Source organism: Eriocheir sinensis, chromosome 7 (genome assembly GCF_024679095.1).
Source record: "Eriocheir sinensis breed Jianghai 21 chromosome 7, ASM2467909v1, whole genome shotgun sequence".
Lineage (NCBI taxonomy): Eukaryota > Metazoa > Arthropoda > Malacostraca > Decapoda > Varunidae > Eriocheir > Eriocheir sinensis.
In genome coordinates this window covers 8412167-8428232 of record NC_066515.1, presented here as the reverse complement: position 1 = coordinate 8428232, position 16066 = coordinate 8412167, and the positions used below count along the sequence as shown (strand labels likewise).

Genomic DNA, 16066 nt, shown 5'->3' with positions numbered 1-16066 from the left:
TTATCCCAACAATTGTTGCCCTTGTATAAACTTACATGCCTTCATACTTTCTCTGCTACCTTTTCAACATTATTATTAATATCAACTAACTTTTTTTTTTTACATAAAGGGAGGTAACATAATTCAGTATTTACTTTTCTGAAAAATGTCCTTGGGCTTTTGTGATGAAATAAAACATGCTTGATTTAAGATAACTTTATTCTTTTTACCTTTTACCTGACTTTACCTATCAACAAAAATCGTGACTCTTCATGACCTCCATTATCTTGAAGACTGCTGATATCCTTTCACCAGCAGGTAAGTCGCGCATCCAGTGACCGACCGCCCTGCCAAAACTTGCGCTGAAATCGTCATTTTCTTGAGGAGTCTGTTTGAGGTTTCGTAGGGCTTCTCTGCAGTCATCCTCTATGTCACTCATGTCATTCCTCTTCCTCTTCTTAGTCACTGTTGTAGTACCACAGGAGGACACAGGTGGCATTCCCGTTGTTGACAGCAATGCACTGCCTGCCACTGAAGGTGCCTGTGGCTGGGTTGCACTACCTTCAGGTAATGATGGAGGTAATGAGATAGTACAGGATGGCGATGGGGTAGAAGAGTATAAAAATGAATCACTTGAACAGCTGCTGGGGGATATTATGCATGGCTCCTGTGTCCCATCTTCATGAATGAGGATGGAGCAGCTGTCCAGTGACACGTTTGCCTAGAGAGAAAAGAATAAACTAAGATTATATGAGAGTTGGGGGATAGATAGAGAGATAGATGTGACCCATATGTGTAAACACGGCAACCATTCCACATGTAAATATCATTAGGAAAATCCATGGTTTGGACTTGTTGATCTGTCTTTACAATATCCAATACCAACATGAAATGGTTTATTTGGCTAAAGGCAATACTTACTCTGTTGTCATACGTGTTATGGGAGTAGTAGTATTTAACATTATTCCTCTAAACTGTGAAGGAGAGTTTTCTTGATTGATTAAAGGTATATACCAACTGCTGATACATTTGTAATTCACTCCCCCAAAATTATAACATTATAGCACTGTGCTTACCTCTGCAGTGAAGGGAGCACTGGCCTTTGTGATATAGTTATTTAATGTGTCCTTCAAAAAAGACATAATATCAAATAACTCCTACTTTGAAGTATAATGACCAGCTGATCCACTTGGGGTTGCCTGCACTTTGCGGTACTCCTTCATGAAGTAAGTGCGAAGGTTGTTGTACTTCGATATCACTTGGTCTGAAAAAAAATGTATATTCTTAAATTTTGATGCAAGTGACGGATTAATGTAACACAGTTGTTTTCACTAAGTAGTTGCACATTCTTTAATCATTTCAGTCCCATTTATGTTTAAAAACTGATGTCAGAATGTCAGAAAAATACTATGTCGAAAAGAAAAAGCATCAGATTTTGGTCACACAAACATAGTGTGTCCGTAATAGACCGTGCAGATCAGCTATATTTTTACCAGGTTTGGTTTGGTTAGGTTAGGTTAGCTTAGTACTTCTCATTTTCAATTTGTTAGTAACTATAACTTTTCAAGTACCTAGGAGCTTCTAATTTGTCAATACATACATACTACATAATTTGACTTGTTCATATACCTGTGGTGTATTGGGATGTGTATTTTCAGATCAAAGGTTAATTTTAACTTGCCAGCATTGATCAGGGGACAGTGAGGTATGCCTAACTTAACTTGAAACAGTTTCACTAACATTTTTGTCCACATAGTATTTATTAGAAAGTAATTACTCATAGCAAAGCGATCATATTTTTCCTGCTTATTTTCATTTTTTTTTTTATCACTACGTCTGCAGCCAACACCCGGGTGACCACCAAATTTATTGAAAAGAATACAGTTCAGTTTTAGGAAAATCCTACACGTTAACCCGGAATGGGGTATATACATGTCAATTTTTGGCAATTTAAAATCATCAGAATTCATCTCAGTGTCTCTAATTTTTATAATTTTCCTGGGGGAACATGTCCCCAGACCCCCCTAGGGTATTTCCCACACACACACTCAAAAAAAAAAAAATGCCTGCAAAAAACTTTTTTACTTGCCTACAAGAATAATTTTGGGGTAAATGGCAACCCTGGCTTAGCTTAGCTTTGCTTAGGTTTGGTTAGGTTTTAAATATTTTGCCCCCCACCCCACAAAAAAAAAAAAAAGTGTCCAAAAAAAAAAAACCCACCTGTTTTTAAGCAAAATAAATAATGGTCAAGAAAAATAGTGGCAGTCATATACGGAACAATAACCAAATGTTTATTGTTAGGTTTGGGTTGGGTTAGGTAATTTCTAGAGAAAAATACTATATAAAAATGAAAAAGCATAGGTATTTGGCCCAGAAATAAATACCCACCATACCACAGTATTGGGGATCACTTATACAATAACAAGACAACTTGCCACATTATTGGGGATCACTTATACAATAACAAGATGTGTAATTAAAATACTGTGGAAAGTGTGTTGTAAGCACTGGGTGAATTGTCCATGGTGTACATGTCAGTATTCTTACAGCTTATCACCAAGGTGTGCCACTAGTAATCTTTTAAATACTGACAAGGTGGTTGCAGACACAACTGAGGAAGGTATGGCATTCCAAAGATTAATGACCCGATTTGAGAAAAATGGCTATGCTAATATCCATAATCCCCCCGCCCTTTTTTTTTATCTATGGTTAATCAGCCTACAAGGAACGAGGAAACTGAACGTTCTCATTACTTGCAGTAATGTTGCTGAGTTCTGGGAGGGCGCAGGTGACTGTGTTATAAGCCGCTCTTTTCAGGCCTTTCTTCATATAAGATTCATCCTTGTGGTCCCAGAGGCACTTATGGCTTCTTATGCTTTACACAAGGAACTCCTCTGGAAGGCGTGTTCAGCTTGGATGTGGTTTTCTTTCCATGACGAAGCGTAGAGGTGGTAATAACGCTCTGTGAGACAGGTTGAAGCCACGCGGAAAGTCTCGGCCTTGGTCTTGGAAATGTAAACAAAGGCGGAAATTTGCAGGCGGAAACGATCCTGATCGTCTGACAAATTCATGCGATAAGTTCATGCGGAACGATGAAAAATCGACGGAAATCGCATTAATCGACGAAAAAAGTGCTAGTGTGACACCGCCTTAAGGATAACTATATTAAAACATAATATGACTGACAGAAATTAATCAATATCTATTTTTACTTGAAAGATATGTATACGGTCCCTGAAAGCCAAGATCAAGACCAAGATTGTCCAATGCCCGTCAAATGTAGCACCCTCGTGTGATTAGTGCATGTCACGCTCCCACAGCAACTCAGTGTGTGTAAGTGCTTGTGTGTGTGTGTATGTGTGTTGCCTGCCTGGGGGTTGTCAATGGGTGGTGGTGAGCGGGTCGTGAAGGGTCGTGCCGGGCTCAGTCTGACCCTGGATGGACCGTCTGATTCCCAGGCATGAGGTGCTGGTGGATACTGACGTCCAGGAGTGGGTCGTAGAGAAGATTGAGGAGGTGGAGATGGACGGAGAGGAAGAAGGAGTTTAGGGGGATGAAAATTTAAGAAGTAGTAAGAGAAGAAGATGAGGAGAAAATGTATGAAGAGGAGGGATGATGAGGGGAAGGAAGAAACGATGACTATAGATGAAGAAGAGGACGAGGAGGTATTGTAGATACACTGACAACAATGAAGACTACGACAGTCAAGAGAAGGGGACCAATGACAAGGATGAGGACGACAAGGATGAGGACGACAAGGATGAGGACGACGACGACTACAACTTATGAGGACGAGAACAGGTGGAAAGGCGACGACGACAACAACGATGACGAACGAGACTGTGCATGGGTCTGTCTGCTATTGGTTTGGTCTGTGTCGTGGCCTAAGTATTTTTGACTCACAAGACCATCTGTCACGGGACGTTTCATTTTATGTCCTCCTAAGCCTCATTCTCCGGACCGCGCTAACACTGATGACTGCATCTTAAGCTCCACTTTCGCTAACGAGCAAAAGCTACGGTGGCGGCGGCACCGGACTAAGGGGGCGACACCTGCACGAGGCACTAGACTCACCTGGCACATTAGGGAGCGGGGGGAGTAGGTGCACAATGATAAGTAGGATGGGAAGTGGAAAAGGGAGTGAAAGGAAGAAGGGTGAATGAAGAGGTGTGAAGGTAGATATGGAGAAAGAGAGATATGAGGGATGAAAAAAAAGAGAAAAATATGGGAGGTAACGAGGGAAGGAAGGGGTATAAGGGATTAAGGGTTAACGGAGTAAATGAAGGGGCGTAATGGGACAAAAGAAACAGGGGAGGTATTTAAGAGGTTAATGAAATAAGGAAAGAGTGAGGAAATATAAGGGAAGCATAAGTGTACCAGGTGAAGGGAAGAAGGGGTGTGAAGGAAACGGAAGGAACAGAAAAAGTGAGAGGAGAAGAGGGAGAAGATTGAGGTGAAGGATAAAGGCTAAGGAAGATATGTGAGGTAACACAAGGCAGGATGTGAGTGAGGGGTACCATGGAGAGAGACGAAATGTAAAGGGGCAAACAGGAGAGAGAAAGAGTGAACAGGGGATGGGAGGAAGGAAGGTGAGGAAAGAGTAACGAATCATATGGAGATGGAGAGGATGAAAAGTGGATAAACGAAAAAGTATAAAGATAAGGTGAAGGATACAGAGAGGAAAGGCAAAAAGATGACTAGATGGGACGGGTATAGTAGACTGTAAAGGTGTGTGTAGGGGCGTGGAAGAATCAAGTGGAGAAAATGGATTTGATTGTAGGGAGGAATAAAAGGGTTGGGAAAACAGGGCTGTGAAAGCATGGATAGAGAAGTGTGAAAAGGAAAGAATATATGAATAAAGAAACTTTAGTGGGGAAAAAAGGTAAAAATTGAAATACGGTGCATGCAAATTAAAAAAAAAAAAGAAGAAAAAAAGGATCAGGAGGCTAATGCAGTTCAGTGGAAGATAATGAATATATGTCAAATAAAATGTGAGTAAAAATAATATGAAATTCGTTTTAATTATCACGTTACCACCACCGCCACCGCCAATCATAGCTATCCTACACGCAATAAAAGACGTATTTCAGGATGTGAGAGTTGGTGCGCTGATCGCTGGCGCTGGTCTTAGATAATAATTAACTGAGAGTGTCAACCTGCTGCTTTGATACTTCAGCCCTGACAAGAATTACAAAAAAAGTAAAAAAAAATTACCCTCAAAAAAACATTCATGTGAATTTCATCACCACAAGCTGCTCACTCCCCAAAGCGGAGAGATATTGTATTAAGAGGTCCGTGAAGAGAAATACCGGGAACTCACTGAAACATCTCCCACCTTTACTATTAGAAGTCCTCACAGCATGCAGTTAAGATTTCAGGCGTAAAAGACAAGATTATGTTCAATGTGTGGCATATTGTTTCGCTTGCGGGCTGTGCATTATGACACTTCTCTTGTATGTCTGAGTCTCACTCTCTTCATTCTTTCTCTCTTTCTCTCTCTCTCTCTCTCTCTCTCTCTCTCTCTCTCTCTCTCTCTCTCTGTCGATGTTTATGCTCCTTTCCTTTTCCCCTTCCTTGCCTTTCGTGCCTTTTGTCGGATACAAAAATTGCGGGGTGTGAGCGGCATCCTTTTTGCATCGCGCATCATAATTATTCATATTTTTGTCGAATTAACTAATGCAAAACTTTGTGGGTCTCGTGCAATTTCCGTTTTGATTAAGAGGACATGACACAGACAGACGGATAGACAGATGAACAGATACAGACAGACAGGCAGACACAGACTAACACTATGCCGCCGTTTGTAAGATGACGCACTCAACTCCTCCCCCCGCTGCACTCAACCCTATATCTGCCCCACTATCTCCATCGTATCAATATTCTCATAGAGACTTTTTGGCTCCCGATACCCAAACTCCTTCATATTATACCCGATTTTTTTTTCATTTATCTCTACAATGCATTTATAATATAGATTTACACTATCGATTGCAAAGATCGAATAAACACACACACACACACACACACACACACACACACACACACACACACACACACACACACACACACTTGTTAATTCCAGAAACATAAATGAGTTTAAAGCGAAGTTTGACCAATTGAGACTCTGAGACGGGACCACACTAGCGTAGCTCACTTCCTGTATATCACAACTATAGGTGAACACAACTAATTACACACACACACACACACACACACACACACACACACACACAACGATGGTATAATAATCGTTAGTGCACGGTTCTGCTTCAATTCTGATAACGCTTGCGCAGGAATCCTCATCTCGCTGCGCTGCGATGCTCACACACACAAAAAGACATGCACTCGAATCCGATTAGTATGATGAAAATTTAACTTCTTATATTCTTTTCACGCAGTCACCACAGTCTGCCAGCAGCTTCCCGTTGGGCAGACTTCTCCCAGCGGCGCCGCTCCCTCCCTTGCGCCGTGAATGTGTACTCAAGGCCAAGAGCCTTGGTGTACTAGTGTTAGTTCCGAAGATTCAGTGAACATCGAAAGTTGTGGAAGGAAAAATACCGGGAATCAATAAAAATGAAATGCAGGCGGAAAGCTGGGAGTTAACACATGATTTGTCTAATTAATAGAGTTGTTAAATGCAGTGATTTGATTAAATATACTGAAATGTGTTGTTTTCATTCACTATTTATTTGGACTAGAGTTTGGTTTAGGCGGTAAATGTAAAGGATGTGAATGGAAACGTAAGGTAGTCTCAATTCAGTATAATGCATTGCATTTTTTTCTCATTCCCTGCATGTGGGTGAGCATCGGGGGGCTGTGCGGTAATTGTTAAAAGGTTTTCAAAATGCAACGAGTACACATATTTAGTTGGTTTTTCGTCACGGTACCTTCCTGAAAGCCTCGTCTCCAGCGCCAAGCTTTTCCTTTCGTTCTTGACGCCGCCCCACTAACGCCTGGCGAGCAGTGGGTGCGTGTCGCAAAGTTGAGGCTGTTCAGAACGTGTGACAAGCCTTGCGAAGTTTAGCCACTTACGAGCAGTGGGAGACACGCACCAAAGTAGATGAAAGTTTCTATCAGTTTGGCCGAGGGCTTTATGGATGTTCACGCTACTCTGCTCGTTAATACGTATATCCCTCCACAACGGAGACGGGACGGAAGCTTTAATAAAAACCCAAAAATGCTGCATCGCTGATACGCATTGCGGTTGCCAGCGCCCGGCAGAACCGCGGCATCTTAGCGATGACGCAAAGCTGGCGCTGTGAACCCAATTTTCTTCCTGTGCTGTGCTTTGCCTAACTCTGGAGGACAACAACACTCTTAGTCCTGTAGGATAAACGACTGAGGCGCAAGAGTTGCAAAATAGTCTGAAAACTTCATTTTTTTTTTTTAGCGTCGCCCCGATTTTTTCTGACAAATTCCTGAGGTGTGGAAGCATGAAGGAGGGAGAAAGAGGGGAAGGTGGGTAGAGAAAGGGATAAAGAAGGGAGGGAGAGAGAGAGGAGGTGGTTTGAATAATTGGGAGAAAGAGGAAGACTGAGAGAGAGGGAAAGTAGGGAAGGAGGGATGGAGGGAAGGGAAATGTAATCGTGATCAAAGACGATAACGAGGAAAAGGATTGAAGGCAAGAAGAGGATGAGAGGACTGGGGAAGTTTTCTTAAAGTGTATTACTTCACTCTTCATAAATGTATCAAAGTTAGGCTCCTCTAAGACCACCAAGGGGCACTTCCGCAAGGATACATAATGCAGGGCGATTCAAAGCACACTAGCCATGCAGTCACTTAGGCAGCTACTAAGCTAGCCGGCCGGTCGGCCAGGCAGCCAGCCAACCAGCCTGTCAGCCAGCCAGCCACTTACCCAGGAATTCAGTCCATCAGTTATTCGGTATGTCCTCTTACTAACTAACAGATCTATCAACCTCCAAACCAGTCACCCAAATAGTTCATTCAGGTCAGTCAAATAGATGGTCATCCAGCTAGTCAGTCACCCAGCTGGTTAGTCATCCAGCTAGTCAGTCACGCAACTGTTTGTGATCCATTTAGTACGTCAACCAGTTACTTAAGACATTCACTAGTCAGTCCAGCTTGCTCTGTGCATCACAACAAAACTGCCTGGTGTTGAGGCAGAGTGACCGCCAGTCTTGTACCCGCCACGGCGCCTAAAACAAAACAGTGCACGGCGACGCTCATACAGATGCATCTCGCCTCCATCCGCGTCGCTGTTCCTGTCATCTCGTGCGAAATAATTTTGACTTCTTGACGCTCTATTATTGTCCTTCCCTTGTTATGTAATTCAAGGACATTCCATTTTCTTCCAACGCCCACTCTTGCCGCGTCCCTTTGATTTCCCGCGTTCCCCCATCTATCCATCAGCGAGGGAAAATCGTGTTAAAAGGCCCCGTCAGCTCTCCTGACACTTCAGTAGAAGATAGAGTTAATGTCGCTCTGGCTCTGCAAATTAAATTCCACGGGTCCGGCTGGCCAGGGCCGCCGCATGGCCGCCCGTCAGCACATGCAACAGGCTGCATCGCCACCCCTCTCTCCACTCTCCCTCCCAGGTCCTTGACGCATTGAACGCTGTTGAGGTTAGCGCCACCATTTCGTAATCGAACCTTTTATTTCTTGTTCCAACTTGAAGAACTTGGCACTTTTTTTTTATATTAAAGGGCATCTCCCGTCTATCAGACCAAGCTGAAATTTTATGCAAATCTTCTTGGATGCTTTGTCAGTCTTCGTCAGTGAGAACCGAGTTACCAATCTTTGTGTCTTCTGCAAATTTACTAATACGATTTCAACGTCCGCATCGTTGATATTAATAATGAACAGCACTGAGCCAAGAACCGAGCCCTGAGGGACGCCACTAGTGACAGACGCCCACGCTGAGTTAAACCCGTCAGTCATCACTCTTGGTTGTCTGTTGCTCAACCAATTCGCGATTCATTGGTGTACTTGACCGTCAATACCTAGTTGCTTTAATTTATAAAGTAATTTTTGGTGTGGAACTCTAATCAAACGCTTTCTGGAAATCAAGATACACTACGTCCAGTGATTTAGTTACGTCATAAACATAAGGTCAGTAGGTTTGATAGGCAGGATCTCTTGTTACGGAAATTATATTGTGAAACATTAATTAATGAGTGGCTTTTAAGGTAACTCACAATTTTGTCTCTAATTATGCTCTCGAGTACCTTACCTTCAACTGAAGTTAGACTAATGGGCCCGTATTACCCGGCATTGCTTTATCTCCTATCTTAAAAATCGGTGTCACGTAAGCCCTTTTCCAATCCGAAGGGACGATGCCTTGTCGCAAGGACATACTGAATACGGTTGAAAGAGGAGAGTATTTCGCCTTGTTTCTTTAAGTACTATAGGATATACATTTTCAGGTCCTGGACTTTTTATCTGTTTAAGGAATTGGAGAGCATTTAGGACTTCATCGGTAGTTATTACAAAGTTAGGCAATGCATGAATGAAATTTACGTTAGTATTATTGTCGTCGCCGGTATTGGTTGTGGTGGTTGGAAGACTGCTAGTATTGAATACAGAGGAAAATAATTATTTAACAAGTTCGCAACGTGTTGATTTTCAGTCTCTAATTCGCTGTCACTGTTAGTTAAGGGTCCAATTCCACTTCTGATCGCCTTCCTGTTGTTTATATTACTGAGGAAGGATTTCGGATTATTTTTACAGTTGGCTGCAAAGTTTCAAGGTTGTCACGCTTTGCCTGACATTCTAATCTTCTGACTCGTCGCCTGGCTTCAAGAAAAAGTCTAGTGTGTTGCTCTTTCTTTAGCCTATAGGACAATTTTCTCTCCTAACAGATAATTTGATTTCGCTATCAAGCCAAGGTGGACTTTTATTAGTGTTACGTCGCTTCTCGCAAAACGGGACAAATGTGTTTTGCCGAGTGAGAAATTGATTTTTAAAGTTTAGCCACATTTCTTCCACGTTGCAATTATCTGAAAGTTTTATCTGTTATTTTTTGTCGGATTCCTGCGAAATTTGCTCTTTTGAAATTGGGCACCATTACTATATATTCAGTCACTGTTGTTTGAGTTCTAATGTCGACGCGCACTAATCTACGATCGCCTTCTGTACCAGACAGTGTCGCCCAGTCAATATGAGGGATATTAAGGTCTCCTAATATCTGTGAGTCTCTGTTATTAAGTGACTGCCGTAAAACGCTATTTATTTCAACATCATGTTCGAGTGATTGATCCGGGAGCCTGTAGGTGACGGATATATTTAGATTATTTATTACATTATTTACTCGCACGCACAAATATTCAACGTTACTGTCTCTTGGTGTTTTGTCAGTAGGCTGAAAATATCATTGGAAGTAAAGGGCGACACCACATCCTCTACTGTTGACTCGATCTTTGTCGAAAAGTCTGTAGTCATCTATGTTGTATTCTGAATTGAAATCAATATATGTGGTGTCAATAAATGTTTCTGTTATAGCAATAACGTAACATTTTCTGTTGAAACAAGACATCTCAATTCTTCAAACTTGTTTTTTAGGCTACGCGCATTGAAACTTAGGACTTTTAGATTATCTTGAGGCTTAGTAATGGAGGTGGTGCTACTTACAGTTCCACGACTTGTACACTTGTACACGGGCGGGGTGGAGAGACGCGGCCGAGAGCAGCTTTTTGACCGGGTGTCATGTACTTTTATCGTTAATAACGACGTGGATGAATCAGTAAGTCAATATTCAAAACTGACAGTACACACATACCAACCTGTCGCTTGTATATTGTTATAAAAACAATTACATGTTGCAAACGTATACTTTGTATTCGATTTAATGAACTGACAGATATAATTTCAAATAATATTTAGTTACCCCTGTAAAATTACGTCCTCACCGTTTAATTTCTCCCTAGTCTGATAAATGGCGCCACCAGCGGCATCCAAGCTATAACACTGAATCGCCCATCCTTATACTCTAGAATCCTTGGGCCATGGGGTGACGATACAGATTTGTCAAATGTAATTTTACAGTCCCGCCACACGGCCTGAAAAAGCCGTTATATTGAACCCCATAATTGATACATTTTATTTAACTTTCTACATCAGACGAACTATATTTTTCTTTTCTTGTTGACCAGCTATGTAACTAAAGTAATACGAGTTTTAACAGTACAATGAATTACACAGGTATATATTTTAACTTTTATACTCGCAAAGAATATTTAAAACATATACCCGAACAAAAATCTACACAAAGATAGTAAGACCGATACTACTGTCTTGTGTAGAAGCGCTTGTGGTTGAATGCGACGAGACCAGGGTCGAGGGGGGATTATCCCCAGCCGGGCCGTCAACTGGGGTGGAATTCACAAACATACTAACTACGAACTAACATAACTACGCACTATTGATTTAGTGACCGACGTTAGCGTCAGATTCACGAAGCAAACCTTAGATGGTAGTTAGAGGCGCGCTAAGTCAGCGAGGCCGCTGATTGGCTGATGTCGTCATTGGCCTTGCAGCGAATCGCAAGCAAGTTTACAGAACCGTCAGCCAATCCTAGGGATGCCCCTCCAACTGCTGGTTCAAAGCACCCATTCTCTTTTCCCATTTTTCTTCCTTTTAAGGCAAACTGTACTAAATCGTAATCTACGAATTTAATAATTTCGCTGTTTGCTGCACAATTACGTCAATTACGAACATGCTTAAGATGAAGAAATAGAAGATACGGAGGAGATTGAGGCAGGAAGAAAACAAAGACAAATATGGGAAAGATATCGAGGCAGACAGGAACGAAGGACGGAAGGAACGAGGGAAAATTAAGACTGACTTGCCATATCTGCAGCCCAACTCATGGGCTAGCTGCCTGTCACCCGACAAAGGTTCATGGTCCATCCACGGAGGGACAAATCTAGAGATTGATGGATGAATGGATGAGGAGGTAGGAAGATGGAGGAGGGAGGTCTGGCAATCCCCCGGCCGCGGGCGTCGGTGTTGCCATACCGCCCACACTTATCATATACCTCTCATAGGGTGTATATCTCATCATTTTATAAAGAAATGGGCTTCCTCTACTCGCAAAGTTATATTTCAAGATGAAAAACGCGATTTATAAGCATTTGTACGTATATATGATCATATTATTAGCGTTTACTACACCCCCGAGGCAGTATTTATTTAACAACATATTTAGCGTCACACAGAAAGCGGTAAAGCTTTGTAAATCCGCGCGCTAACCCGTGACGTCATCGATTAGTTGGTAGTTATTACCGCGCGAGCTTTGTGAATCTCAATGTTCTGAAAACTACGCACTAAGGACCCAAAACTACGAACTAAGCCTTTATGAATTCGGCCCCAGGTGGGGGATCAGGGGGGAGAAGGTGCTCGTCATCCATAAGGCAACAGCCGAGCTCCCTCTTCTGTCATAATGTAGTAACTATTGGGAGGGGAAAGAACAGGTCACGGAGCAGGCAAAGTTATCCTCGGAAAGCAGTTGCAGTCGGGGCTACCCGAAAGAGAGTTGTCTGCTTAACACTGCAATAGCCGTAGCTAGGAGCGTCCGCACTGCTCAAGAGCTGAGCAGCGACTCTCCTCAGAGAGAGAGAGAGAGAGAGAGAGAGAGGAGAATGGGAGGGAGAAGAGGAGAGGGTGGGAGGGGGGGAGGGGATAGAAGGATGGGAGTGCGAGGGGGATGGGGTAAGCTTGTTTGGTGGGGGAAGAAGGGAGCTCAGGTGTTTGGGTTTTCACTGACAACAACTTAAAATCATAAGAGTAAACTCTTAAAGTATATACATTTGACTAACTCCAATAACACTGTAAATTACGGCGGGGTGTTGTAAACATTGTCTTAGAATGTCGTAACTGTCCGACAAATAGCAGATATTCCCGAAAAAACGATTCCAAAAATGGTCTGAATTGGTTAATAAGTGTAAAAAAGTACCAAGGATGACTTAAAAAGCGATGCGAAGCGGAACAGGTCACAAGAAGAAGAAGAGTAATTGTTGATATCCTAGTCATCATTTGCTTTTATAATAATATAAATAAACTTGGGTGGGACAGATCCCGACAAGCAGTTGACAAAAGTCACGGTATCGTGTCGAAATTCATGTATGTATACAGGATGTGATGTCTCAGGATACGGGGATGTCTAACGACACCACACCCGTTTCGTTTTAGCCTCGTTCGGGGATTCACTGCTCCATCACGTTTACGAAGATTACAGCTCCGAGGCCGTTCACGCAGCCCTTTATCACATGGGGCTAGGTGGGAGGGGGGAGAGCGAGGGAGGAAGACCATGAAGAGGACGAGGAAGAGGGTGGAGGAGAAGGATAACTTGAATGGTACAAATAGATTCGGGGTGAAATAGAAACAGTTTGATGGTTCGAACGAGATAGGAGGAAGGAGGAGGAGGAGGAGGAGGAGGAGGAGGAGGAGGAGGATTAGGAGGAGGAGAAGGAGGAGGAGGGGGGAGAAACATGGAAACATGGAAATACAGGCAAGAGAAGGAAGGATTTCGAAAACATGATTAATGTGAGTGGATGGGCTGTACGATGACAGAGAGCGATGAAAACAGGAGTAACGGATAAAGAAACAAAGGCAGGAAAGCAGCGAGGGAGGACAATGCAAACGTAGTCTTTGAAGGGCACGCAAAGTTCTGTGTTGCTTCAGTGCTTACTTTTGTCACTGTCCTTTAAGCGAGGATGGTGATGGAAATGGACGAGGACAGGAATAACAATACACAGAAAGGTAGAAGGAAGGAAGGAAAGCAGGACGGAATGAAAGGAAGGGTCAATATATTCTGTTCAGTGAGTCGTAAACTGCGTTGCGTTAGTGCCATTCTGCCATTTCGGTCTTCGAGTCTGTGATGGGAACGAATCTCTCACCGCGGACACTGAGGACCAACTAAGAGGACACATAATCCACAGTGACTTAGTTTCCCAAAGTTTCCCTGGCTCCCCTCGCCTCCCAAGCCGCCACGGGAGCTAGGGCTCGACAACGGGGTGACGTGCAATGACTTCTATACAAGAATTCCAACCGCGGTCTGCGGATTCAGAGCTGCGAACCACAGTTTACCTTTCAAATGCTCCCCTGTTACTTTTTTTAGTTAACAAAAGAGAGGGGAATGGACCGCTCGGTGGCCAGTGCGTTACTTCTCTACTCAGATATGTGGTGTCATAGCTATGCACTACAACTGGGCTTTGAAATATATCTCACGTTGCTAATTTATCCCGCTAAACCGCAAAAGGGGAAATTATTTACACAGTGTCCTGTGCGATGACCTCCCTACTATAAAATTTAAACTGAGGTCTGGCTTTTCAGCTTGGAACACTTGACTGACACACGAGGGGGAGAAGAGCAGGACACACAGCGGCGGTGAATTGAAATAAAAGGATAACGGGACAGCGGGAGTGGCAGGAGGAAGAATAGCACGGAAGGTTCTGGCAGAGAAGGAGAGATGAGGGAACGTTGATTAGGTGATAAGTTCTTGGAATGGCTAGGACAAGCAGGACGATAAGGAGTTAGGAATGGGTAGAGGAAGGGAAGCGTGGAGACGATGATGTAGCATGAATGAGAAGGGGATACGCGACCGAAAGAGAAAATAAAGATCCAGGAATGGGTGAAGAAAGGTGCATGTGTGATAAAGAAAAAAAAATAAAGAATGAGGTGGGAGCGATTAAAGAGATACACGGATGAAAAGAGAAGGAAGAGAAGGAAAAAAAAAAGTGCCGTGAAATGAAAACACACATAGAAGACAAAGTCAAATAGTGTAAATGAGAAACGATGAGGTGGGAAAGGTGAGAGGAGAAACAAACAAACAAAAAAAAATAGGTAAAACAATAGAAGTACGAGTGTGGAAAATAGTAAAGGCATAGGAGAGAAAACGTGAAGTAAGCGTTGAGGCCAAACAGGAGGAATGGGGGAAATTAAAGGCTAAGAAGTGTTAGGGAAAGGAGGAGAGCCACTGTGATTGTAAAAATGGTATACAGTTCAGTATACCAAGGGAAGAGAGAACAAGGGAGAGGGATTGAAATATGAAGAATGAAGGATGTATAGAATGAGAACAATAAAGAGGATGTTAATAGGGTTTTTGTTGAAAAAGAACTACGTAGGACACGTAGCAATGGTTTTAATTTAGATAAATTCATATTCAACAAAGACGTAGGCTAGAATTGGTTTACTAATAGAGTGGTCGAAATGTGTAACAGATTTGGCAATCATGTTGTGATTGCAAATACCATAGATACATTCAAGAAGAGGTTGGATAAATTCATGGATAGTGAGGCGAGGTGGTGTTAGGTTTACAGGAGCTGCCTTGTATAGGCCAACCGGCCTCTTGCAGAGGCTGGCTGCCCTATACAAGGTGGAATTGGAAGGGTGGAGAGAGATGGAAAGCTGAGAGCATGGAATGGAGAGGGGAAGCAAGAAAAGGGAAGAAAAGACGAGGTAAGAAGATACAGGTGCAGATACAGGGGGGGGGGCAGGGGGCCCGGGCCACCCCAATATATATATATATATATATATATATATATATATATATATATATATATATATATATATAGATATATATATATATATATATATATATTTTGAAACAAATTTACATTGTTTTATGTGTCGGGGAGGCGGTGGCTGAGTCGTCAGAGTAACGGCCTCGTGTTCAGGACGACGCGAGTTCAATCCCCGCCCGGTGCCACCAAAGCTGGGATTTTTCAGCCGCCGCCGAGTGGCTTAAAACTACCCACATGGTGTCCAGAAGACCACCTATCAACCCGGACTCTAGATTCTAGGATCAAAGATGAGCTCTGGGAGGGCAGCATGAGCCAATGCAAGATGACGCCACTATAAACAGTCGCCTGCGCCAGAACGGGCTGGGCCGACCATCAGGACCCACCGGAAAGAATCCTTGGACCGACCATGAGGATCCACTGAAGAAGCCTACCAGCAATAGGCAGCAATGTAAAAATATATATATATATATATATATATATATATATATATATATATATATACATATATATATATATATATATATATATATATATATATATATATATATATATATATATATATATATATATATATATATATATATATATATATATATATATATATATAT

General features: G+C 42.5%; 1 long non-coding RNA gene across 1 annotated transcript in view; it reads right to left on the bottom strand.

The window, feature by feature from the left end:
• Nucleotides 1-209: 209 nt before the first annotated feature.
• LOC126992536 (uncharacterized) overlaps nt 210-16066 on the bottom strand; it is a 21238-nt gene continuing 5381 nt past the window's right edge. The window contains exons 2-3 of the long non-coding RNA XR_007746638.1: nt 1056-1243; nt 210-700 (exon numbers count right to left, since the gene is read on the bottom strand). This is a non-coding gene — a long non-coding RNA (uncharacterized LOC126992536). The remainder of the gene's footprint in view (nt 701-1055; nt 1244-16066) is intronic.